Here is a 26,532-nt window from a genome sequence, read left to right on the forward strand (position 1 = left end):
TTACTGTGTGCCTCTTAGGATAGCATCCAGGTAGAAAAGCCAATTGCATTGTTTGCTTTACATTTCGAAACTGAAAAAAAACCATCTGACTGTACCGCATGTTTGATCTTCGAATGCTATCGAATTCATCTCAGCAGTGCACACCGCGGGGTACTTCTGTGTATTCTCTTTAGCGTGACTCACCACTCTTGTTTCGCTCAGCAGTGCTGTAAGTAGTGAGTGTGTAAGTTTTTCTGCGAGCGGCAGAAACACAGCTCAGATGAGAAAAAAGTGCAGTACACATAATTGATACACGTAGCGCTCATGATGGACAAGAATTAAACGGTAAATATTCGCTCTGCTCTTCTCACATGTTAAGGAGAATATCAAGCGGCGTGGAGGCGTAAAATGTTTGCCAGAAGATTTATTTTTTAACGAGACAAATAACATCTCGCGTAATTTTTATTAAGGACCTACGTAACGCTTAGAGCCTCTTTCTGTTTACTTTTTATCAATTAGGCTGTTACAAATTTTGAATTCTTTGTATGTCCGAGTATGACCTGCATTCATATAAATATTGAAAAATGGCACTCATTTTTATTAATTGTTTGGCTTGCCTTTTGACGACACTCTTCCTGCCACTGGACTCGTTTGTTGCTAAATTGAATATATACGATAATGTTAGCAAAACGGCTAGAGGGTTTTTCCTTCTCTTCTGATTTTCAACATTTCCGGAATGGGGGGGGGGGCTGACAATAATTGAAAATAAAATTTGTATCGGCCTAACTAAGTTAATTTATCATTTGTCATGATATTTTTTGCATTGTAAGCAGGGCAGTATTATAATCTTAAAATCGCTGAAAACAATAAAAATCGTAGAAAAATAGGGTGAGGAACGGCTCAAGCAGCGGCGTCTATTCTAATCAGTCGAAATAAACGGGCCTCGATCTCCTGAATTTTGATCAATATCAACAATTTCAGTGATGAGGACGAAAACTAGCTGTCTTACGAATACATAAAATTCCGTTCAACACGGAAAAAACTTTGAAAAAACATCAAACGAAAAATGTTGCAGCTATTCAGCCGCTATTTGGGTGCTGAAATAAATCCCCTGCAAAACAGATGCAAACTGTCTAAAAGGTTAGGGGTGATTGGAATAGCGTCCCTCGATAGGGTACTTTAATTGATCATTGTTAAAGTTTGCTAAATCGGTTTTGGAATCTGAAAACAAGTGCTGACAGAGAAAAAGATAGAGAACAAATCGATATACTCATGTTTGTATTTCACCTTACAGATTTCAAGTATTTCGTCTCAATACACAGGCGGCTCCTAAAGCTGCTTAAAATATGTTCCCTACCCTATCACCTTTGGTAAATGAATCCTTACCCCCTTCAGAAAATTGTCATATACTCTATTTCACTCTAACATGTTCAATCGCGCTCAAATGGCCGTAGAAACAAGAGGAACTGCGTGCCCGCTTTGTACAAGTCTTCCAAGCAAACGAATATCGTGGAAAAAAATACACAGTGGGCCATTTGAAAAGTGAAAATGTGCCAGTATCTACCGTATACCGTTTCCTAGCTTCCATGGCAGTAATCCAGAAGAAAGGTAGCGGCTGCCCAATGGAGATAGTGAATAAACAAACTCTCCGCTTCCTACACAACATGTTCAACAACAACGATTCGATAAGTCAGTGGGAAGCAGCCAGAAAGTTTCGTAGTTCGACATACGACCAAAGTTTCCAGGAAGTTTGATTACCCGCCCTTCGCTGAGGTTACTCATATTCCGGACGGCACCTTGTGAAGGTTGGGATAGGTGAGCTAGATGACCAAAAAAACCTTTCTCTCTCTTTCTCTCTATTTTTCTCCCTCCTTCTCTTCCTCTCTCTATTTCTCTCTCTCTCCTTCTCTCTCTCTTTCTTTTTCACTCTCCCTCGCTCCCTCTCTCTTTTTCTCTCGCTTTATTTCTCTATTTCTCACGCTTCAATTTCCCCTTTATTATTTCTTTCTATCCTTTTTCTACTCTACTCTCCTCCTTTCTCTTTCTTTTTTTTTCTTGTTCTTATTGTTTTTTCTTTTCTTTTGATTTTTCTGCCTCTCTAAAAAGTATTCAGTATATCAATTGAGAACTGTACACAGAATATCCGTAAATTCTGAAGAATGTTAAGATTTCGGTGTACAGGTCGGAATCGATCATCCGGAGACTCGATTATCAGAACTCGATTTTCCGGAATTTGGCATATTTGTGATCATTTATGTCACTTCCGGCATGTTTGGGACATGTTCGAATTAAGTGAAAATATTCAATGTTCAATTTATTTTTTTCGCTCCTGAACATTTTACCCCTTTTGCCTCAGGAAATATTTATTTTATGTTCGGTAATAGCAAATTTGAATATTTTTTCTGTGATTCGATTATGCCGAAAATTCGATTATGAAAATTGTTTTGATGTTCCGACCTGTACTTTAATTTTGAAAACTAATCTCTCAGAAGTTCTTATTCGCATATATATTAAAAGATAGAATAATAGCTAATCTAAAACAAATTCTACAAAAATGTCGAAAAGAGAGAGCAAAGCTGAACTTTTCGGCAGTTATTTAAAAATAATCGCACCACATCCGCACCATTTTTCATGTGAAACATTTTACTTTTTTGACATATTGAAGCCTCCCAACCATCTCTCTCTTTCTTTTTTTCCATTTCTCACATTTTCTCTCTTTGTTTTTCTTATGTCAAATTCGTTTTTACGACAGGACTATACCGTTCCGGACTACAATTTGTAGCTGAAAAAAAAAATAAACACTTTCCGAGCAGTTGCAATGATGTGCGTAATACCAGAGGTAGCTGTCACTTTTGCTTTGGTCATTATCGCCATTGTCTTTTTGTCGCGTTTGTGCTACTGTACGAAAAATTTGCCAATTTCCTGAAAATGACAAAATAACAAAATAAAATAAATGAAATCCAACCTGATGTTTGACACGCGAAGAACGATTATCAAAGCAAACCGATTTTTACACATTTTTTTTTTGATTTTGACACATATGTGTGAATGTGTTGGTGTCTTCAAAACTGCACTCTGTTTCTTTCGCGGACTGTCCGGGACAGAAAAAGGATAGTCCGGAATAGTCGGGAAAATGAAAAAAAAAAAAAACAGCAACAAAAGTGTAGTCCGCGGGGTAATTACACCGCAAAAACGAAAACGACGTAATACTTTTTTTGTTAGTCTTCTTTCTTTTTTTTTTCTAACTTTCTGTTTCTCTTTCACCATTTGTTTCTCTCTTTAATACTAATTAAAATTTGAGCTATAATACGTACTGAAAAATGGGTTGTGATGGTATAATAAAAGAACGTTTCGCCGTGGTTTTCTATGAGGAATAATTTTTTTGTGAGTATTGCAGTTAATTTCATTAAGCAGACAATATGTGCAGTAGGGAAAGCGAAAAATAAACGAACTGGAAATACGATACAGATTTGGAAAAATATATCGCATCCCGACGGAACTCGAACCCGCAATCTCCCTGTCTCCGGCATGGTGTTTATTTTTCGATTTCCCTACTGCACACATTGTCTGCTTAATGAACTTGAATGTTAACGAGTAAAAGCCGTTGTTAAAAATAGAAATTTATTTCGGAAGATTACAGTTAATGTTGCTTGGCAAAAATTCAATAGGATAACCGCTCCTATATTCATCTCATCACGCCTTTTTGATCAATTTATCGTCAAATTTTACCATATTTTCAGCGTAAAATTTTTAGCCACTTGAGAAAATCGAGAAGCAAATAGATTTACTTTCAAAAACTTGTAGAAATTTGACGGTAAATTGGACATATGAGAGAAATAAGAGGAATATAGGTGCACCAAGCTATTGAGTTGAATAATGGAGCGATTACCCTTCATAACGTTTTTTTAGGATATTACACGTATGTTCCCATTGTTTTTTCTAAATAGGCAGTTCTGCAGTTTGTTTTGGCCAATTAGAATGTTTATCTTCAATTATCTGTGATACAAAATTGAGGTCAATTCAAACAAGCCTTAAGCGATTTAAAAAGGATATTAAAAATTCTAGCTTCTCTTCTCCCCTGTGGAACTGTGTAAATCGATCATGATGCTATCATTTTTGGAGTTGCAAAAGAAATTGCGTTGGTGGATTACCATCCTCCCGGGCAAATAATAAATTGGAATCGAAATCAAGGTGTGCGAAGACTAGGTTGTACAGTAAAATACATCGCAAAATATAAAGCCAGTGTTTTACTTTGACCTTGGCGGTATTAGTAGAAATTACGCATTAAACATATTTATTCCACTCTCAAACAGAGCAAATGGTGCCTTGCACTAATTACAGCCAGTTAACAGTCAGTCAACAGCATTACTATGTACCATTACTACGAGAAAAAGCATTTCTGCAGCTCTCATCCGTCATCATCTGTTGGCTTGAGCCACACAGAAGCTGCGCCACTTCAGCTTAATCGAATGCGATAACGAGCTTAGATTAATTTGATGAAGAGAAGATACCACCAGTTTGCCGTTGAGGGACAATCCTTCCTATTTATCTGCTCCGATCGCAATATAGACCATTCCGATAATTATAAATACACTTACGATCAACCGTCATTTCAAATAACGTGCAGTATTCAACCAAACGTTGGCTGCGTCCTGTTGTTTACATCCAAAAGAAACAGATGCTGTCTAACACACTGTTTTTCTAACATTCAGTGCGAATTTTTGAAAATGCGTGGCCTTTCCCCCGAGCAAAGAAAGCGAATTGTGCACAAAGGGGGCACCGTGAGTGGTCTTTCTATAAGAAAATTGGCCAGAGAAGAGATACAAGTGTCGGAGCAGTTCAAACCGCATTGCGGAAGTATTGTGAAGAGTGCATATTTACTGATGCCCCAAGACGTGGTAGAAAACCCGGGCCTGTTGATTCCACAATGGACAAAAAGATTAAGGAATACTACAAGCGGCATCCTTCAGTATCAGTACGAGATGTGGCGAGAAAGCTTGGAACCTCGGCGAGTAACGTTGTGCGTGCCAAGGGAAGAATGGGTCTGCAGACCCGTCGGAAGCAGAAGCAGCCAAAACGAAATCCAAAACAAGCTGAATCTGTGAAACCGAGAGCTCGGAAGCTTTATGACAAACTTCTGACCAAAAAATGGGGTGTGTTATCATGGATGACGAAACCTACATAAAACTGGACTATAAGACTCTGCCAGGACCGCAATTTTATACATCACCGGAGGGAAAGGATGTCCCTGGACCAGTGAAAGCCATTTACACCGAAAAATTCGGCAAGAAGGTAATGGTTTGGCAGGCCATTTGTGAATGTGGGAAAACATCTCGTCCATTCATTACGAATGACACAATGAATGGTAATATTTACGTGAAAGAGTGTTTGCAGAAAAGGTTGTTACCCATGGTTTAGCAGCATAACAATCCTCCAATCTTTTGGCCCGATCTTGCTTCCTGCCATTACTCTAAGGATGCACTAGGGTGGTATAAAACAAATAATGTCACATGTGTCCCAGAGGAGATGAATCCTCCAAACTGCCCTGAAATTCGCCCTATTGAAACGTTTTGGGCTTTGACCAAGGCAAAGCTGAGGAAATATGTCAAACCAGCGGACAATGTTGAAAAATTTAAAAAAGATTGGCTTAAAGTGGTAAAAATGGTCGGAGAGCACACTGTGCAAAAGCTTATGAGTAGTGTTAAGAGAAAAGTTAGAGAGCTCGCGTATCCTACGAAAAATAATCCCAACTTAAATTGAAACTGGAAAGAAAACACTTATTATCTATATTTCAGAATAAAACGACCCGAAAAATCCTGTATTTTTTGTTTTATTCAAGAAAGAAGATGTATTTATAATTTTCGGAACAGTCTATAACAGCCACCGAACGCAGCAATAGTAACGTGGTCTGGGGCTGTTTGTTTCTCACTCTGGCACAATGCTGGTTAGTGTGGCCAACTTGGCAGCACCGATCGAAGAGCGAAAGAAGTTGCGGAGAAAATCGATGTCAATCAGGCTTCTTTTCCTTTTATCGTCGGATTCTATTGTATTCAATCAGTGCAGTCGGAATTGGCAGCTGGAACGGGAAGTAGGGCAAGCTGTGAACGGAAAATCTTTGCCACGATTCGTTCGTTAAACAATACGCGCCTTTATGCGTTGCTGAACCGCAAACTCAAGCTCCCACAATCGATGCATAATGGATGATTTGCGAGCTGCGAACTGCACGCTCTGATGTACTCGATTGATTGGCTGCCCATCGAAAGTGACAGAAACGAATTGATCAATAATATTTCATTATCTTGCTTATTCGATTTCGCGGCACGGCGCTGCGATGTTGAATATTTATGTTTATCTCTTGTTCCCTTTAGAGGAGCCCCATCATCGTCGGTTTGTTTGTTCTGATTTTGATCGGGATACCTTTCAAACAAACACAGATTGAATAAACGATTAAAACATTGAAACGCGTATGGAGCAGTCTGCCAGAACATAATATATTTATAGGCATTCCTTTGTGTAACGACGATACATCATTGTACGGAAAGTTTTACTGGGTAGGTTTTAGGTTCTTTTTTTCTGCTTTCCTGTCGTGAGTAGATGGGACATCAAGTTCACAGTTTCTTCGAGGCTGAAAAAGTTGGAAAATCCAGTATCTGTGATGGGTGAAATGGGAATCGGATCCAAAACTTAGATGGGCATAAAAAATGTGAATGAATGTGTCTGCTTGAAAGAGGTGACGATAAGTGGTGATAGCATCCTGCGAAGGACCTTGGTCCGTGGTTACTACACTACAAGCTAGCATAAGGAGGAAAAAAATAAATGGAGCGCACCGCAATGGAGTGGTAACAAATCGCTGCTACAGTAAATCCATCATATTTTTTTCCCGAAGAGACAGTTCCGATACTGACTTGTCTTCTTCTGGTCAGGTTTTTTCCATCTACTTTGAGTATACATATGGTGTGTATAGCTACGACTAGTCTGTTCATATCTTTTTTTTTTGTAATTGCATTGTAAATCAATTATATCATTGCTAAAGAATCTTGTTTATTCGAATGAAATTGAATGGTTTATCAAACATAGTTTAAATTTAAGACGTAGCTTGATTTGCGATAAAATGGATGTTTGCTGACTGATGACTCATGATGGATTCCGTCCTGGATAAAATTGTTTATTCTATGAACTGCAACCAGGATAAAGCGAAAGTTATCCGGCATTGATTGATTTTATTTAACCATAATTTTTAATGCAGTTGACTCTAAATAAATATAACTTGAATTTAGATGGAGCCAAGTTTGCTCGTTGATCAACGCTGAGCATATTCCTAACAACCAGTCTCATGTAGGTACACTTCCCGCAGGGAGAAAATTGAAATCGATACAACAAGGAGGCATATCGCGAGATTGGAAGCGTGCCATGAATAGTCTGTGTCGAATTAAACCAGTTGATGGGATGTCAAGATGCCGAGTGGTCTCGCGAGGGAAGTTATTTTTTCCTATCCTGTATTTTATAATCAAACGCGTTAAAGTGAAAATCTTTTTCTCGCTTTACAGCGAACTATGGGGGCGGTGGGTTATTCAGAGGTTCAGAGCTTTTCCAGCGGCAAAAAAGAGAAAGAGTTGGGATCCAACCAAGCAGTTCGAGTAATTTATTCGGGGTAAATAAAATCTCTTGTAACTCTTAGCATAGTCAGGTGAAATTTTGAAAAATTCATAAAGCAAAAGAAACTGGAAATTAAGAAATGGATAAAGTTTTTGTAAAACTTTAAAATTTTAAAACTTTAACACTTTAAAAATTTTGAAACTCTGAGTTTCGACTAAAATTTCAAATACTTAGGCAAGTAGATAAAAAATGATAAGTTGGATGGATAATGCAAAAATCAAGTTACTAATGTTCTATGATCTATAGGCTAGTTTTGGAGCACTAAAATGAGTAAAATAAAAAAAACCTATCGCAAACAGACCAACAATGTGAACACTGGGAATGGAAATAAAAGATAGGATACCGAAAATAAAATGCCTTTTATATTTTTGTAAAATCCTATTTCATTTCTAAAAAGTATTTTAAAAGTTCAGCCTCAGCAGTAAAAGAAACTCCACAGTTCATATACATTCTGATATTAAACCGATAGGTGCTCTCTGATGACTCTCTTTCCTGATTATACCATAACCGAATCAAATAAAATGTGCTGTTTAGTGGAAGGTGGAAACCTACGGCCAGAGGTGAGTATCTTTTGTCTTCCGCTAATATAGTTTCTCCTTTGCTAAAAACTGCGTGCTGCAGCGTGACCGAACTGACGCAGACGAAATATCATTCTACTATCAGAATACCAGAGGATTGCGGACAAAAATCGACGATGTTTTCCTGACAACGCGTGAATGGTGCTATGACGTTATTATTTTTACGGAGACTGGACTGGACGAGCGTATTAATTCTTTGCAACTTTTCGGATCGACATTCGACGTATTTCGCTGCGATCGTAGTGCTGGCAATAGTGATAAAACATCCTTTGGAGGCGTACTGATTGCCGTTGCGCGAGAACACAGGAGTTTTATCGTCGAAACCGTGAACGGCAATTGCTTGAAACAAATTTGCGTTTGAGCGACTGTGCGTGGGGCGAAACTGCTAATTTGTGGTATATACATTTCACCTGATAAAAGTCATTTGATTGATACGGTTGATGCACATATTGCCTCGATCGCGGAGGTGTGTGACAAAAGCACTTCAGAGGACGAAATTGTTTTGGTCTGTGGTTTTGTGTGGAACAATAACGGTCAGCACAGCAGCTCGTACGTACTTTTTGCTGCTGGTGCGGCATTAGTCGATGGCATTGAGTTTTTAAATCTCCGGCAAGTTAATCAAAACCACCTAGGACGTGTGCTCGACTTAGTCTTTTGCTCTGACGATCGATGTTGTGCGGTCGATGTGTGGGTCGCTCCATCAGTATTGCCACTCGATCCTCATCACCCAGCTTTAACCATAACCGTGCCAATAGACGGAGTACCAGTATTTCCACAGTGCTCTAGAACGACTGAAACAAGGCTAAACTATAGTAAAATCGATTTCGCAGCGTATACATTAATTCCTGCTGTTCGTTTCAGTTTTCAAACACCTCCGGCGTTCCACAAGGTAGCAACTTAGGACCATTGCTGTTTACACGGTTTTTCAATGACGTTTCCTTACTGCTGTATGTTGGCTGTAAACTAGTATACGCAGACGATCTTAAGCTGTATCTGATTATACACTCTATCGACGATTGTTGGCGGCTTCAGGATTTTGGATAAGTTTATTTACTGGTGTCGCAAAAACCGGTTGACGATTACCATTAATAAGTGTCAAGTGATGCCTTTTCACCGTAAAATGAATCTTATTGTATTAAACTATCAAATCGATAATCAAGACCTAACAAGAGATGACCGCGTTAGTGACCTCGAAAGTTCATTGGATACCAAACTTACATTCAATCTACATCGTACCAACATAATCGCTAGAGCGACGAGACAACTTGGTTTCGTATCTAAAAATTGCTCGCGATTTCATGGATCCCCATTGCTTGAAGGCGTTGTATTGTGCTATCGTCCGGCCACTCCTCGAAAATGCCAGCTTGGTTTGGGGCCCCCAACAACTAGTCTGGAATTTGCGACTTGAGCGAGTGCAAAAGAGATTCGTGAGGATTGCGTTAAGAAATCTTCCGTGGTGCGACCCGATTAACCTGCCTCCATATCCTGATCGTTGTCGTCTGCTTGGGATTGACACATTGCAACGACGCAGAGAAGTTCAACAAGCGGTGTTCGTAGCAAAAGTTTTAAACTCCGAAATCGACTCACCAGAAATCCTTTCTATACTGAATTTCCGGGCCTCACAGCGTCTTCTACGCTCTACTGGATTGTTACAACCTAGCTTTCACCGAACTAACTTCGGATTCAATGACCCGTTAGCTTGCTGCATCCGATCATTCTCCAAAGTAGAAGATCTCTTTGTTTTCGGGACACCATCATTCAAATTTGCAATAAGAGTTTGTCGTAGTTTTTAATTATATTGACTAGTTCATATTCATTGAGACTTTTTTTTGTCAGATGAATTTTTAACAAATGAAGAAAGCATAAAATCCACTGGTTTTGGAGCTGCAGGCGATGGTCAAGTCGATTTTCCCAGTGAATCGCGATGTGTCGGGTGATGGACGACAAGACCTATCTCATCCTGGATGGCAACGACTGGCAGGGCACTTTGTATTTTACTTCTCCCACGAAGAAAGTGAGCTCTGTGGTGAAGTTCATTTTACACACATTTCATTTTACACAAGTTCCGAAAGAAGGTGCTGCGGTGGCTGACAATCAGCGAGAAGTGGATGACAAAGTCGTTCTTTTTTTACTCCGGACTGGCTGTGTACTAGGAAATTTATAGTAAGAAGTACCTGCCGGAAGTTGCGTTGTTTATCAAGAAATGCCATAAGGGCGAAGACACGGTGTTCTAACTGGAGCTGATGTTGGCCCGCTACTCGAAGCGATCGTTGGAGGAGATTGAGCGTCTGAATATCGATGTGGTACCTAAGTCGATGAACCCACCCAACGTCCCCCAGCTAGGTCATATCGAGAATTCCTGGGCAAACCTGAAGCGTTTTGTCGCGAGAACTAAGATTAAATCGAAAAATAAAACGAAAAAAAGCCTACACGCATGTTTTCGTTCGCCATGGCGAATGTTTCGGTTAACTGCCGGAAGGCCGCTCGGAAGAGCGTATATTTACTTTCAAGTAAGCCAGTATTACCTCCCATGGAAAGCTCAATAATTTGTTTTAGTTTTTTTTTATCACAAACTGAGATTTTTTTAACGCTTTATTAAGGTGGCTTTCAGCCAAATCTGAGAAAAGTAAAAGTTTTTTTTTGCAATGATTAGAAAACTAACTGGTTTTGATATCTCCAACAGTGCTGTGATTATTTGGTGCTCGTTTGATACGCATTTTAAATCATAACGAATATTAATTTAAAAAAATAAAAAATTCTATCAAATTTATGGGGTAGGGAGCCTATTTTAAGTAGTTTAGCAGCTTCCTGTGCATTGCGACGAAATACTCGAAAACAAACGTATATCAAGTTGAAATTCAAGAAGATATACGGCTTTTTTCAGTCTTAACGGTGGATAAAAACGTTACTATGTTTTATAGCCGACGTTTCGTGCTTTGGACTAGGTCTCAGGTCTCAGGACCACAAACCCACAACACATCATGCTCTTTGATGTGGCAAACCTTCAATTAACTCTATCGTTTTAGTAAAGATATGGTGAAGGAGGATTTGTTGATAGCTAAGATAATCGATAGTAAAGCTTTGTACGCTAAACGAAAACCAGTAAAACTTTATGTAAGTGTAAAGAGTTGAAAATTTTTGTAAAACGTACAATACTTTTTAATTAATGTTTTAATAAATTTGTAGATCTCCTCAGGAAGCCCAATTCCAAAGGCCCAAACGTCGGACATAAAACATAGAAGCGTTTTGATTCACCGTTAAGACTGAAAAAACCGTATTTTCTTATGAATTTCACGTTACAGTCGTTTTTTCGTTCCCGTAATTGAAACTGTCGATATTGATCAAAATTCAAGAATTTGAGGCTTGTTTTCTTCGACTGGTTGAAATAAGCGCCACTAACTAAGCCGTTCTTTACCCTATAACAGTACCAAGTATAATAAATTTTGTTTGAAACAAAGATATCATAACATTTGAATTAACAATCACGCAGACAAGAATGAGTAATGCTTAAACAATAATAATCATAAAATTGAATTTCACAGAAATAGTGTATGTTTAAGCAGAATTCCTAATATTCGTCAAGGTTCAGGTGATTGTGAAGCCAGCATTCTGCATGATTCTGAAATCGAAAAATCTGAACAATAGCCATAGATTCAGTTTTGGCCATAGCATGTTCTATTTGAACGATTCTACTACCTTTAAAAAATATAATTGAATAAGTTCAGATAATTTCTCATATTTGCTTGAAAAAAATCAAGTTTAAATAAAAAAATTCAACAAAGAAAAAACTTGGTTCAGTTATCATTTTTTCAAATATTTAAATCAATTATGTTTTTTGAGTTTTGAAACACCTACCCTCTTCCTATAGGTTACGGTCATGACGACAATGAATAAAAAAAAATCTTAAGCAGGCATTAGACGAAGCAAATATTTGCTATTTTTTAATACAGATTTTATTTTGTGCAAAAAAAATCGTACCAAAAATAGCAAATATTTGCGTCGTCTAATACCTGCTTTATAACCGATTCCATATCTTCATTTTATCTAAACATATAAAAATGCAGCTCTGTCTGTCTGTCTGATCCATATAGGCTTTGAAACTACTGAACCGATTGGCGTGAAATTTTGTATATAGGGGTTTTAGAGGCCGAGAACGGTGACCAAGATAGTTTGAGACCCCTTCCTCTTCTGAAAGCCTCCCGGTCCCATACAAATGAAACACAAATTCATGCACATCTCAAAACTAACCAAGCAAATGAAACCAAATTTGGCATGTAGATGTTTTCAGGAGAATCAAATATCTCCATATTGGTTAGACACCGTTCCCTCTTCTGGAGGGGAGGGGTCCCATACAAATGAAACACAAATTTCGCACAGCTCGAGAACCAATCAAGCAAATACAACCCAATTCGGCAGGTGAATGTTAATGTTTCGACACCCCTCCTTTTTCTTCCACACAAATGAAACTTAAATTTCTGCACATCTCGAGAAATAATCAAGTAAATGGAACCAAATTTGATATGTTGAAGTTTTTGAGAACAAGAAAAATTTTCATGGTTGTTTGGCAACCCTCTCACTTTCTAATGGGAGGGCTCTTATACGAATCAAACACAAATTTCGATGGTGGTTTGCCACTCTCCCGGAAAGGGAGGGAGGTCTCCCATACATACTAAACAGATATTGCAACCAGTTTTCCAAAAATCAGCCTAAAAAGATCGAGTCGATGCAAAGGAGCCAAAACTTGACTCCAAGCGCCATTGTTAAATTTTAGATGGAAACTTCCGGTTTCTATTTGGAAAATGTCTCCAAATACCATTTTGAAATCCAAGATGGCGTCTTCCGGTTTCTGAAAAACAGCGGCAAATGACCAAATACCATCCCATATTGGTATTTCCGGAAATGTTTTTATGCACTGAAGCTTTAAATCGACCTCAGACAACATTTTGAATTGTAAGATGGCGACTTCCGGTGTCTGGAAAACAGCCGAAAATGACCAAATACCACCCAATATGGGTGTTTCTTTAACCAGAATAACGTTCAGAGGCCAGAAATTGTCTCCAAATGCCATTTTGAAATCCAGGATGGTGAGTTCCGGTTTCTGAAGAACAGCAGCGGAAAATGACCAAATACCACCCAATATGGCTATTTCCGGAATCGTAATAATGCACTGAAGTCAAAAATCGACCTCAGACAACATTTTAAATTGTAAGATGGCAACTTCCGGTTTCTGGAAAGTAGTGAAAAAATGAGAAAACCAAACCCTCGGGCACAAATCAATTAATGGTTTTTTACAAAAATTGATTTTTGAGCAATTCTTGATCTTTTTATTAATTTTTTTCTCTTGAATTTGTCATTGAATCCCCTGCAACCAACACATCGTTTTCAAGAGGAATGGTAGAGCTTTCATTTGGAGTAGAAAAAAATTGGCCGCCATCTTGGGTCTCGCCGCCAGCTTGGATTTCATCAGAAAAACGTGTTTTTGAGCAAGTTCGCAACCACCGATTTTAAATTTGACATCACCATCGGAAAGCTGATTAAAAATGCTTTAGGATACATTTAAAACATTTGGTGAGCATTGAGTTTACCTTGTCATTCTGGTCACGTTTCAAAATCGAGCTTCAAACAGTTCAACGCATGACTCGCGGCCAACATCAAATCAACGCAATATGCTAAGCCTGTGGTGTGTGTCTGTATGTAGTGTATATAAGGGGCCATGTTCCACGTGAAAAGATTTTCAAGGATTTTGTTAGTCCCCCCCTTCCCCTCCCCTCAACTGCTTGTATAAATTCTCAAAATTTTGTATGGACCATGGACATCACACCCCTCCCTCTCCCCAAAGTTGTCCACGTGGAATGTTGATGACCCAATGCCTGTGTGACTTTGGGTCTGTTCACAAATTACGTAAAGCAAAAAATCGTATGCGTGTATTAGTTCGCTCGTTGTATGCATACGGAGTAGAGAAAAAATATGACAAGAGCTGCCAAGCAGCATTTTCCCTGTCATAGAGGATGCAAACGTTGATGATTTCAAAGACTTGAAATGCGTCTTGAAATGACATCACGGTCTCTAAACTGCGTTAGAGAAAAACAAAAACATTCGCTTTCCTGCAAGATGTCTAAAACACATACTCATTGGTTAATGGAAACTCATTTGCACCTGTTTGAAAATACAATACTCGTGCCTATCCAGAACAATATTCGCAACTTCGGCAACTTTAGTCAGACAGTATTACATATTTCCATTTTAAGTACACACTGGGGCACGAAACGAAAGTGTTTCTAATTAGACATTTGAGGTTGACAGTTGAGATTCTGATTATGTGTGGATGAAGGGGACAAAAATGAACCTCATCGTTGCATCAATACAAATGCAGCGAGTGAAGTCTTGCCAACACATGCATTGCGGTACTTGGCTGTATGTTCTCCTGCAGAAACACATACAAGCGTGTGGCCGTCATAATTTTTATTACATTTTGGTTATTACTCTTTGTGTATAATGCGCAGTCATAAGACACAATAAGTAATATAAAATTGCCCTAAAGTAATAAAATGTTCCCCGTTTGCGTTGGGTGTACTGTTGTTTTCATGCATTAAACTACTATCAACAAACTTAGGTATGGTATACCAAGGTATAGTATGAATCAAGTATATCCCGAGTAATCTGGAGATTTGCGTATGCCAGCGTAAATAAAGTAAAAGTAGAATCATCACAGACGGCGACCAGATCCAAGATGGCGGCCTATTTTTGTCTACTTCTAATGAAAGCTCTATCATTCCTCTTGAAAACGATGTGTTGGTTGCAGGGGATTCAATGACAAATTCAAGAGAAATGAATCAATTAAAAGATCAAGAATTGCTCAAAAATCAATTTTTGTAAGAATTTTTAACCGATTTGTGCTCGAGGGGTCCATCAATATGAACTGAACAAAGTGATTTTCTCATTTTTTCACTATTTCCAATCAATTAAAACACAAAAATATCGTTTTTAAAGACCTCATGTAACCAGTGGGACGGTTTTAGCAAGAATTGCTCATATGAATGTTTCCGGAGCCAAAATAACACCCAGAGGTCAGAAATTAATTTCTCATGCCATTTTGTAGTCCAAGATGACGACTTTCGGTTTCTGAAAAATAGCCTAAAGTGACCAAATACCACACCCAACGCAAACGGGGAACATTTTATTACTTTAGGGCAATTTTTTATTACTTATTGTGTCTTATGACTGCGCATTATACACAAAGAGTAACAAACAAAAAGTAATAAAAATTATGACGGCCACAAGCTTGTATGTGTTTCTGGAGGAGAACATACAGCCAAGTACCGCAATGCATGTGTTAGCAAGACTTCACTCGCTGCATTTGTATTGATGCAACGATCAGATTCATTTTTGTCCCCTTCATCCACACATAATGAGAATCTCACCCGTCAATCTCAAATGTCTAATTAGAAACACTTTCGTTTCGTCCCCCAGTGTTTACTTGAAATGAAAATATGTTATACTGTCTGACCAGAGTTGCCGAAGTTGCGAATATTGTCTGGATAGGCACGAGTATTGTATTTTCAAACAGGTGCAAATGAGTTTTCATGAACCAATGAGTATGTGTTTTAGATATCTTGCAGGAAAGCGAATGTTTTTGTTTTTCTCTAACGCAGTTTACAGATCGTGATGTCATTTCAAGACGCATTTCAAGTCTTTGAAATCATCAACGTTTGCATACTCTATGACGGGGAAAATGCTGCTTGGCAGCTCTTGTCATATTTTTCCTCTTCTCCGTATGCGAACTAATACACGCACACCGAATGAATTGGAGATTGAAGGAACTTGTAACATGTGCAACATATGCGACGGTGTGTGATTTTTTTTTTGCTTGAGATGGAAAGGGAGCAGTTTTCGACAGAAAAAATCTTGCATGTGGTTGAAACGACCATAATTAGATAGTCGTACTCCCGTAACACGTGCTAAATATGTGGCAGTATGTGTTGTTACTTGACTGGGGAAGATTTTTATTACCTTTTAAGTAATAGGTTTGTTACCCAAAAGGCAATTTTGCGCTATCGCTTCTAAAGTAATAAGGAAAAGTTTTGCGTGCACCCAATATGAGTATCTCCGGGACCAAAATGATGCAAGGAGCTAAAAATTCACCTCACCCTTTTGAATTGTATGATGGCAGATTCTGGGCAACAGCCGAAAATAACCGAATACTGCTTCATATGGATATTTCCGTAATCGAAATGATGTAAAGAAGCCAAGTATTCTGGACACCATTTTGAATTCGAAGACGACCACTTTCAGTTTCTGGAAAACAACATGGGTATTTCCGGAATAGAGGATATGTACAAAGTCGAGGATGTTGCCATTCCGATAAAACCAACAATTTCAAACGATATAAACAAATCGCAAGGAATCAATGAATTTGAAATGTTTAAAATTATTAAATTTAACACTAAAATAGGCGAGACGAAGTTTACCGGGTCAGCTAGTTTCTAATAAAGATAACAATTCAATAAATCAAATTTTAGTGGGTCAAGTTTGTTTTTATTTTCTGGAACTAGTGTTTCTAAGATTAAATGAGCACTGGGACGTAAATATTCAACTTTCTATGGAACATACAGAACATAATTTTTACACAGAATGCGTTTTTAGGTGTAGTTAATTTTTTTATCCAAAATATTAGTCTATGTGGTGTAGCTTCCCACACCTTTGAAAACGACTAACGAAAATAAGATAACTCGCTATTCAAAATGGTTAATTCACAATATCATGTGACGTAGTTGGTCATGAGTAGTTCCACAAAAAATGTTCCAGTTTTAATATTTTTTTAAATTGTTATATTTGATTTGACTGAAACTTTGCATAGGCGTTTCCATAGGCAAAAGATGCCATTTTGTGCTATTGGTTTAATTTTTTGGAACACGACTCATTTCTGGGAAGCTATTGAAAGATGCTATTTTGGGGAGGTGTTGATGAATACAAATATCTTTAAGGCCAAAACGGTTTGTTTGATCGGTGTGACGTCTACACTCTAAAAGAAATTTTTTTTTTTGAAAAAAAAGTTAAAAGAAAAATTAAAAATAATTATCTCAAAATGCTCATTTTTTAAAAATCTAATTTTTTTTTTCATAAAAACTACAGAAGTCTACTTAAACAATGAAACCGGTTCGATCATGGAGAAATTAAGAAAAAAAAGTTATATTTTGAAAAAAAAAAATATTTTTTCACAGGGTACATTTTCTCATGAAAGGACAAAATAATTACCTGCAACTTTGACAAAGAGACTATGCCAATCAAACAAACCGTTTTGACTGTAAAAATATTTTAAATTTCCCATAGAGTCCTCTATTGAAAACTAAAAATATTTCTGCATTTGTCTTCTGCAAAATTGCAGATAACAATTTTGTCCTTCCAAAAAAAAAAACATACCCCTCGAAAGAGAAGAAAATAATTTTTTTTTTTTCAAAATTTTATAACTTTTTTTTCTTTATTTCTACATGATTGGATCGGTTGCATTGTTCAGGTAATCTATTGTAGTTTTATAAAAAAAATAGATTTTCAAAAAATGAGCTTTTTCAGATAATTAATTTTTAATTTTTCTTTTAACTAATTTTTTCAAAAAAAAAATATTTTTTTTAGAGTGTATATTTTTTTCGGAAAGACAAATTTTTTTTCCTTTTAAATTTTTTTTTTTCAAAAAATTAATAAATAGAGTGTATATTTTTTTCGGAAAGATAAAACTATTATCTACAATTTTACCGAATACGTCACATCGATCAAACAAACCGTTAAAAATGTTTGTATTCATCATCACCTTCCCAAAATAGCATTTTTCAATAGCTTCTCAAAAATGAGTCGTGTTCCAAATCCATTAGCACAAAATGGCATCTTTTGCCTATAGAAACATCTATGCAAAGTATCAGCCAAATAAAAAATGGTCGATTGAATTGGTTACCTGTTTTCTTGTGATATTGCTCTCATATGATGCGAGTCTATAATTTTGTTTTGTGGTACGTAATAATTTGCTACTTTTTTGTACTAGTTTACATTTGATTAATTTTTTTTATAATCGATTTCAACTGTATATGAATTATTTGAAAAATCACTGAACGTTATAAGACAGTTTTCGCCAGTAACATTGCAATGTGGAAATCTCTGGCACATGTTTCCGTTACAGTGCGCAGCATAGAAAATAGCATAGCTTTGGTGTCAACTAATAGGATTTAGAATTACCTTACTTATTTGAGTGTGTGTATGTGAGAGAGCTCAGCTGACGAAAATTGTCCACAGTTTGCCACTAACGATGATCGCTCGTTCGATCAGGCTGCAAGCGGTGTTAATTGCGTTTATGCAAGGAAACGGAAAAGCAGGCAGATTAAAAAAAAGGCGAATGTAATAAAATACGAACGGAAAAGGAAATAGAAATTGCATTTGCACTCCTCAGTCCTCAGTAGCCGAGCTGCGAGCTGGGTGGGAGAAATAAATATATTTTATTTCCATCCGCTGCATGGGCTGCTGTTTGCCGTCAGGAGTGAAAGACGAGGATAGCGATGCAGCCGTGGTTTTGATAGACTTAGAGCCACACACCGCTGTCACCGCTCGGGTACTGAAAAACACTGACGGGTTGAAAATAAATTATCGGAGGCATTGTGGGTGGTTTAATGGCCTAAACCTTCCGGCCGTGCTGTGCCCTAGGCAGAGACAAGATTGTATGATGCATGGTGACAGCATGTGTGTGTGTGTGTCTGTGTGTAAGCGCGGTTGTGTGTTGCAGTATATTATGCGACGGTCAGGTTTGTCGGCCTGTGGCGTTAGGAGTGGGTGTGAGGATATAAATTAGATTGAAGTGAGAGTAATTGAATTTGTTTTAATTAAAAGCTATGTTGGCCGGGCTATCGAGGTTTCTTCCTATTGCTGTTGATATTCAGGTGAATTTGGATTATTGTAGTTTTCGGAAAGGGAATAGCGTGTCAATCAAGCATTGTGATTGGAGACTTTTCATTTTAGGTCATTTTTCGTGAACAAATTCTGCCTCTGGTGGTGAAGGACACTTTTCGCAACGGCTATAACTATCGAAAAAAATGAACAAAATAGAAGTCCGGTAGTGATAAAAATGAAACCATGTGAAAGTTCTAACAGACAAAATTCAACCTGAATAAAGACAACAATGCTTTGTTTTGAAAACTTCGAATGGGTTACATTCTATGATAATGTGGGTTAATTTGATAGCGCTCACTCTTTACAGCATACATTCCGACCCACTTTGGGTGTCAAAAATGTTACCGTCTGGCGCTGAGAGTGGCGAAGGATGGTTCTGTTCAGACAGAGTGCTTGGGTCTTCGTTTAGATAGCGTTGCGTGCCTTTGTTGGGGCGCTCGTTCAACACTAGACGAGCGATGTTGCTGGCATTGATTTGTTTTGAAAAAGTTAAAATGAACTTGATTTATTGTTTTGGTTTCCACAAAACTTTCCCTTGCATAACTTATCTTCGGTAGTTTGGTTTTGACATGAAGTCTGCTTGATAATCGCAGATGATTTACTCCTTCAGGTGAAGTTGAACGAAACTTGTTTGCGCTGTAGGGATTATTTGGGAATTTATAGCGATCATACAAATAAACAAAATTGCTTAGGGTGCGAGAGATAATTATAGTGAAAAGTTGTTATATGGACGATTTGTCAAGAATTGTTAGAGTTTTTAAATCAATTTTTCCCAGCACAACGGTAACAACAATAAATGATGAGTCAACAAGAAATAATTGGATTACGGCACTGACTCACAATATGGATGGATATTTGGACGATACAAGTAAAATATGTATGTCTAAGCAACAGTGCAACCTAAGAATACGTGAGCGAAAAAATCACAATCTGGTAAACGTGTCTCCTACCGGCTGTAATGCTGTAAGGGTGATATATTCATTGTTGTTCGAGGATGGAGGAGATTTATAGGCAATAGACATTAAATAAGCAGTAAAATTATCGTACCGGTAAATCAGTAGCCAGAGGGAAGCCAGATGTGTCGTGCACCTGGCAGTTATGGAGTTTGGGTCATCCCGAACAGCGTACATTTTTTATTTACGATAATAGAAAAAATATGTTTGGATATTTTTGTTTAGAGATTTTTCGCTACATTCGTTTACAAACTGTGAATGGCTCATCATCATGAAATTGATTTTGTCCGATTTTCAAATGGTATTCGACAAGTTTATCATGCAATATAAATCATCTATAAAAAACACGGAATTTAATGTGAATCGCAAGCAATGATTACTCATAACTCGAAAACTGTTACACGAATGTTTGATATCACGAAATTCTGAGGTGACGAGAAAATCAAATTTGTAGAAATTTATTCCTGTCGAAGAGAAGTTTTAAAGCTGAGGCACTGTACTAAAAACGTATTTAACATATAGTAAGTTGTTCAGCACTGGATTTTTGCTAAAGTGTTTAGAAAAAGATTAAAGAGCAAATTTAATTTCTCTTGCGAATCAAGATGAAAATCAGGAAAAAAATGGAAAAGTCAGGTGAAGTCAGGTGAAGTCAGCGAATGTTTGGCAACTGGATTTTGGATATTCAACCGATACTTTGAGTGTAAAGAACACCCAAAATCCGAAATTTTTGAACAAAATGTATAAAAACTGTATAAAAAAGTAACTTTAATGTACCATATCAATTACTGCCGACCATATTTTACATAAAATACTAAGAAATACTTGCTCCATTGTAGAGCTGTGATAATTGCTACTTTTCGCAATTGATTCTTTCAGGTGAACCAACTTTTTATTCGATTCCGATAAAACCTTCTCAAATGTTTTATCCATACAATATTCAGATCAACTTTTTTGAATCAGTGCACTCCCGGTATATTTTCAACTGAAATTCGTTCCTTTTTAATAAACCACTTGTTGAACTTCTCCTCTTCAGAAGTTCTCAGCTATTCTATGAATCTGTCCGCTGTCGTTTGCCATTCGCACTTTACAGTCGAGAAGAACAAGGCACTTGCATCGATTGTGAAGTGAGTGGGGACGCATGGTTTTTTTTGCTTGCTTGCTATGTAGGATTTCCAATATTTTTTTTTTCTGGGAGAGCCCCGTAATTGATAGACTCATAGCAAAAACGTTCAAGTTTGGCTGCAAATGACAGTTTGCCGATTTTCATCTCGTTAGAGTCTTACTCAAACTTGAGCTGGAGGGAATATCTGGATGTCGCATAGCGCAATAAGCTCCTCAGGGGCCACGGGCGAAAATTCATGTCGCACTTACTCGTATCCGGGTGAAAAAAAATGTATCAAAACTTGTTGTGATAATTATATGATTAGTTTAGTAACACGTTAATTAATTTTTGTAAAAGTGAAAACAAACTCTACTTCTCTGACTTTAAAAACACATGTCGAATGACGCTATGAATTTATACAATTTGGTAAGGCGAAAACGTGAATGATTAATGGAAAATAATTGTACTTACCCTGAATCAATAAAAACCAAATGGAATTTTTTTATGCAACCGATCACTTTTATAATCCTTGTGTTAACTATTATTCAGTCCATCAAATCGGGTATTAAAAGTTGAACAATTTTTCCTTGTGCACTTTGTTCATTGGTTTGGTTTCACTATTCTCATCACGATAACTTTTCGATTACCATGTGGCCCTTACCGTCCCACACTCGAACAATAAAGCGCGAAATTCAATCAAAACTACGAACTTTATGATTTCTCGTTACGTTTTTCATACACTCGAACAACAACAAAAAATCTGTATTTTTCCATTTAATCACTTTTCTACGATGTCTCCCAGTCGTCGTCCGGCAGTTTCTTTCCAGTCGAACACATTTGCTCGGTCCCTCCCTAAAATCTCTTGAGACCTCGCCCTCCCTCGGGGAACTACTCCTGCTGTGCACTCAACCGCCACCGCACGCAACACTACACCACACCTGGTGGCTTCGGCTTCTCAGAAGGAGGATCATCCGCCGCAAACGTCACGTCTGCTGTAATAAAGCTCCAACCAACGGCGAACTCACAACCCACTACTGCACTGCACTGAACTCACGGTGCGTTGGTTGGTCCGTTGGTGGAAATTTCCCTTCACCGGAAGCGTGGTCCGCGTCGAACCGCTTGTTGGAAGCACTACCGAGCACGTGCTAACGCTGGAACCGCTCGCAAGGAACTGTTGAGCCTGCTGCTTGTTGGAGTTGCCGTTGCAGCCGGTCGATTCCACACATTCCTTCGGTCGTCGGAGGATGGCTCTCGCGTGCGCTTTCGGGAGAGGCGCAAATTTGCTCTTCGAAAGAGAGTGTCGTTTGTTTATGTTTATGTTCGAATTTCGAACGTGTGCAAAAAGAAACGTGCACAGGAACCCATCCTGTTGCGTTCCGTTCGACGTGGTGGAGATGAGGAGGGAGACAATCTAGTTCAAGAGGGTTGGTAGATGGGCTAATGTGAGCTACTCGTGGCAATGTACATGTTATCATCGGCGCAATTGAAGATCAAGTTTCCTGCAAGAAGCCATTTAATTTAGCTGCAACATAAATCGTTATCAAGACTTACTTTGGTTTGTTTTTTCTTTCCTCAAAATGTGAAAAGTAAATTGCCTTCTATACTTCTGTTGATTTTCCCAAACTCACTTGCTGCTGTGCATTAAATTTTCTTTTGTAGTATGTTTGATTCCGAGTCATATTTCGCATGGTCTGCGTCATTCTTGCGTGCATTCATCATTGATCATTTTTGTTTGAATTTGAACGTGTTCAGATGTAACTGCTTTGCACTACCGTACCAAATCGTTTTTTGTTAGGTATTTCTGTACGAAGTGAAGACATATTTATACTCACGTGTGTAAGATTATTTGCTGATTGCTCTCATGCTAAATGTTTCGTGATCCGGTACGGGCCCGCTGAGATTTTTGAACAAATAGTGAAACCATTTGAAAAATTTAACTCTGTTCTAGACTAGCAGCAAAGAACAAAGCCATCTGTGTTGCATTGTCTTCCAGCGCTCGGCAAAATGCCAAGCGCCGGGACGTTCAGTGGTGATGGAGCAGACGCTAATGCCGTTGCTGGAAGCGTTAATCCTGAATTGATTTCGCTCACAGTGTCCATATGCCTTGTATGTTGCAATCCCGTAAAAGATACGGATGACTGTTTAGAATGTTTTGGTGGATGTAAACAACAAGTGCATACTAATTGCTTGAACGTGCCCAAACACGAGATTGAGGTGCTACAGAAGAATAAAAATGCGGTGTACGTTTGCGATGTGTGTTTCACTTTACACGGGTATGACGACAGGGCAAAAGTCAAAGAAACCATGAATGAGGTGGCATCAAATCTTAAGAAATTACAGTGCTTGATAGATTTTGCTGAAAATTTTGAGTCGAAAATGAAAAAAATAATTAGAGAGGAGTGTTCAAAAATTCTGACCGGAAAGTTGAAGTCTGATTTTAATGCCAGCGACGCTTCAACATCGGGGCGAGTTCTGCGTTCCTCGAAAAAACGAATAATGATGGACCAGACGGGAGATAACGTTGATGAGATTGTTGCTGGTGTGGAGGTTGCGAATGAAACACCCAAATCTAGTTTGTCTACCTTATTCTCGGATGTCGCTAAACGCAATTCCAAGACCCAATTCGGGGCCGCAGGCGGATCTAACAAGATATTGAATTTATAATATACCTATCTTTAAGCTAAAAATTAAAACTCATTAAACCTGTCTGTATGATTCTTTTGAAGACTTATTATGTATAGAAAAATACTAATAATTATTATTTCTTTTATTTATATTTTCAATTTTCTATGCTCTTTTTTTTAAGAACAAAATTACCAACGACTCTATACACCAAACAAACCGTCCAAAAAAAATTCCTTCACAAAATTTGAGCTATTAATATTTCTTTAACACCATGATCCAACAACCATCAAATTTTAGCTTACCTTTTGTAGATTTTACGGGCAAAAACATGTTTTTTTAAATAAATTTGAAAAAAAAAAAAAAAAAATATATATATATATATATATATATATATATATATATATATATATATATATATATATACATACATATATATATATATATATATATATATATATATATATATATATAAATATATATATATATATATATATATATATATATATATATATATATATATATATATATATATATATATATATATATATATATATATATATATATATATATATATATATATATATATATATATATATATATATATATATATAATATATATATATATATATATATATATATATATATATATTGATATATATTTATATATATATATATAAATATATATATATATATATATTTATATATATATTATATATATACTATATATATATATATATATTTATATATATATATATATATATAATATATATATATATATATATATATATATATATATATATATATTTATAATTTATATATAAATATGAGACGTCATACCAATCAAACAAACCGTCCTGGCTCTAAAATTATTTTGGTTCATTAGCACCATTTTCAAACAGGTTTACTTTTTTCAAGAATAAGTCTTGTTAAAATATATTACTAGAAAAGCTTCAACCAAATCGAAAATGGTCGATTAACACCGAAGTCTTATGTGGCTTGAAGTTGCTTTACTGATCCTGTAAATATTCCCTTTGTAATGTCGAGGCATTTGGGTCTTGAAGTAAAACAACAAGCAGTTGTATACGTGGCGGTTTTACCCCTTGTATAGTGGGCGACTTTACCCCCAGTGGAACATTTTCATATTTGACCGAAAACGTAGTCAAAATTACAAGAAGACTCATGGTCTTCGATATTTCCGAAAGAAGATAGATTCAGGCAAGCGATTAAACGTATTTTCACGAACAAAACAATTGATTTTTAGACTGAAAAACCTTAAGTCCCGTTGCCGCAAAACAATAGCGCATTGACTGTAATAGACACGTTAAAGAAATTTTTCAATTATTTTATAACTTGGTGCGGTCTTACCCCGCAGGGCGGTCTTACCCTGTTTACCCCTAGATGTATCCATTGAGCACGCAGCATGGAGTGAAAAATGCCCAGTGTATCAGAATCAAATGAACAGAAAACGAAAAACTATTGACTACAGTGTATAACAATCAAAAGAAGACATCATGGGAATCAATCTGCCAGCAACTAACCAAAAGGACAACGAAGAATTCCCAACGACATCGGAAGACACCGAACCGAGACGCGCTGTAGAAAGCATTTTGGAAGCCTCCGATCTACTCAACTCAGTCCTGCCTCCTGCAGCCAGCGTTCATCACAGTCGTCTCGGTCCTGAGGCTGATGTTAGAGAGGAGGTCTCCATCGTGCTTGCCTGGGCAAGTATATTAATAATAAGAGTTTATCTTTGTGTGACGATTTTTCCTGCAATCAGGTTGCGACACAGCCAATCCGACTCCGCTCCATGCTATATGGTACAGACTACTGGTAGAACTTCGCTCGATTCAGATGTACTCCATGGCACGCTCAAAGTAGCTCCGACCGAAGGCGTGACACCTATCAGGATATCCTACCAGAATGTTAGAGGTCTACGAACGAAAATCGACGACTTTTTCATTACTGTTTCTGACTGTGAGTACGACGTCATCGTTCTGACGGAGACCTGGTTGAAAGACGATATCAATTCTATGCAGTTGTTCAACCAGAGCTACTGTGTATATAGGAAGGATCGCATCCCCGAAGTGACTGGTAGAACGCGTGGAGGAGGCGAGCTGTTAAGCACTCACTTAATTCCACTCTCTGCACGGCTCGTATCGACGACAGTCTAGAGCATCTTTGGGTTAAGGTTGACTGCATTGAACGAGTGGTTTGCTTAGGCGTGGTTTACGTTCCCCCGGACTTATCAAGAAACCGCTGTGTCATAGAGAGACTCAACAGTTCGATGTCTTCCGTGGCAGAATCTTTAAATGTGTACGACACTCACACGCTTTTTGGTGACTTCAATCTTTCGGTATTGTGCTGGCGGGCCGCTACTGGTGGGTACGCCCAAATTGTGCCCAGCGAATCAGCCTCCGTTAGTAACATTTTTATGGATGATATGTCGCTGATCCATATGAAACAACTCAACTTAAGGAACAATAATCTGAACCGAATACTCGACCTAATATTTGTGGATGAAGAGGCTGTACCGATGTGTCACCTTTCAGATCTTCCTGAAGTGCTTATTCCCGTTGACGTTCTGCATCCTCCAATTCTGACACAGCTGCATTGTACGGCTTCCATACGCTTCAGTGAACCCCCTGACGATCAACTCCTTGATTTCTTAGAGAAGCTCTTTTATCTGTCGATTGGTCACCAGTTTACAATG

At 37.6% G+C, this 26,532-nt stretch overlaps 1 protein-coding gene across 8 annotated transcripts in view; it reads right to left on the reverse strand.

Moving 5' to 3' along the window:
- The window catches only part of LOC129721256 (diuretic hormone receptor-like), a 157,969-nt gene extending 135,590 nt beyond the window's left edge, over nucleotides 1-22,379 (reverse strand). For all 8 annotated transcript variants that reach the window (XR_008727373.1, XR_008727374.1, XM_055673599.1 and 5 more), the window contains exon 1: nucleotides 21,669-22,379. The gene's annotated coding sequence lies outside the window, so the exon portion shown is untranslated. The remainder of the gene's footprint in view (nucleotides 1-21,668) is intronic.
- Between the last annotated feature and the right edge of the window lie 4,153 nt (nucleotides 22,380-26,532).

The sequence above is a fragment of the Wyeomyia smithii genome, chromosome 2, assembly GCF_029784165.1.
Source record: "Wyeomyia smithii strain HCP4-BCI-WySm-NY-G18 chromosome 2, ASM2978416v1, whole genome shotgun sequence".
NCBI lineage: Eukaryota > Metazoa > Arthropoda > Insecta > Diptera > Culicidae > Wyeomyia > Wyeomyia smithii.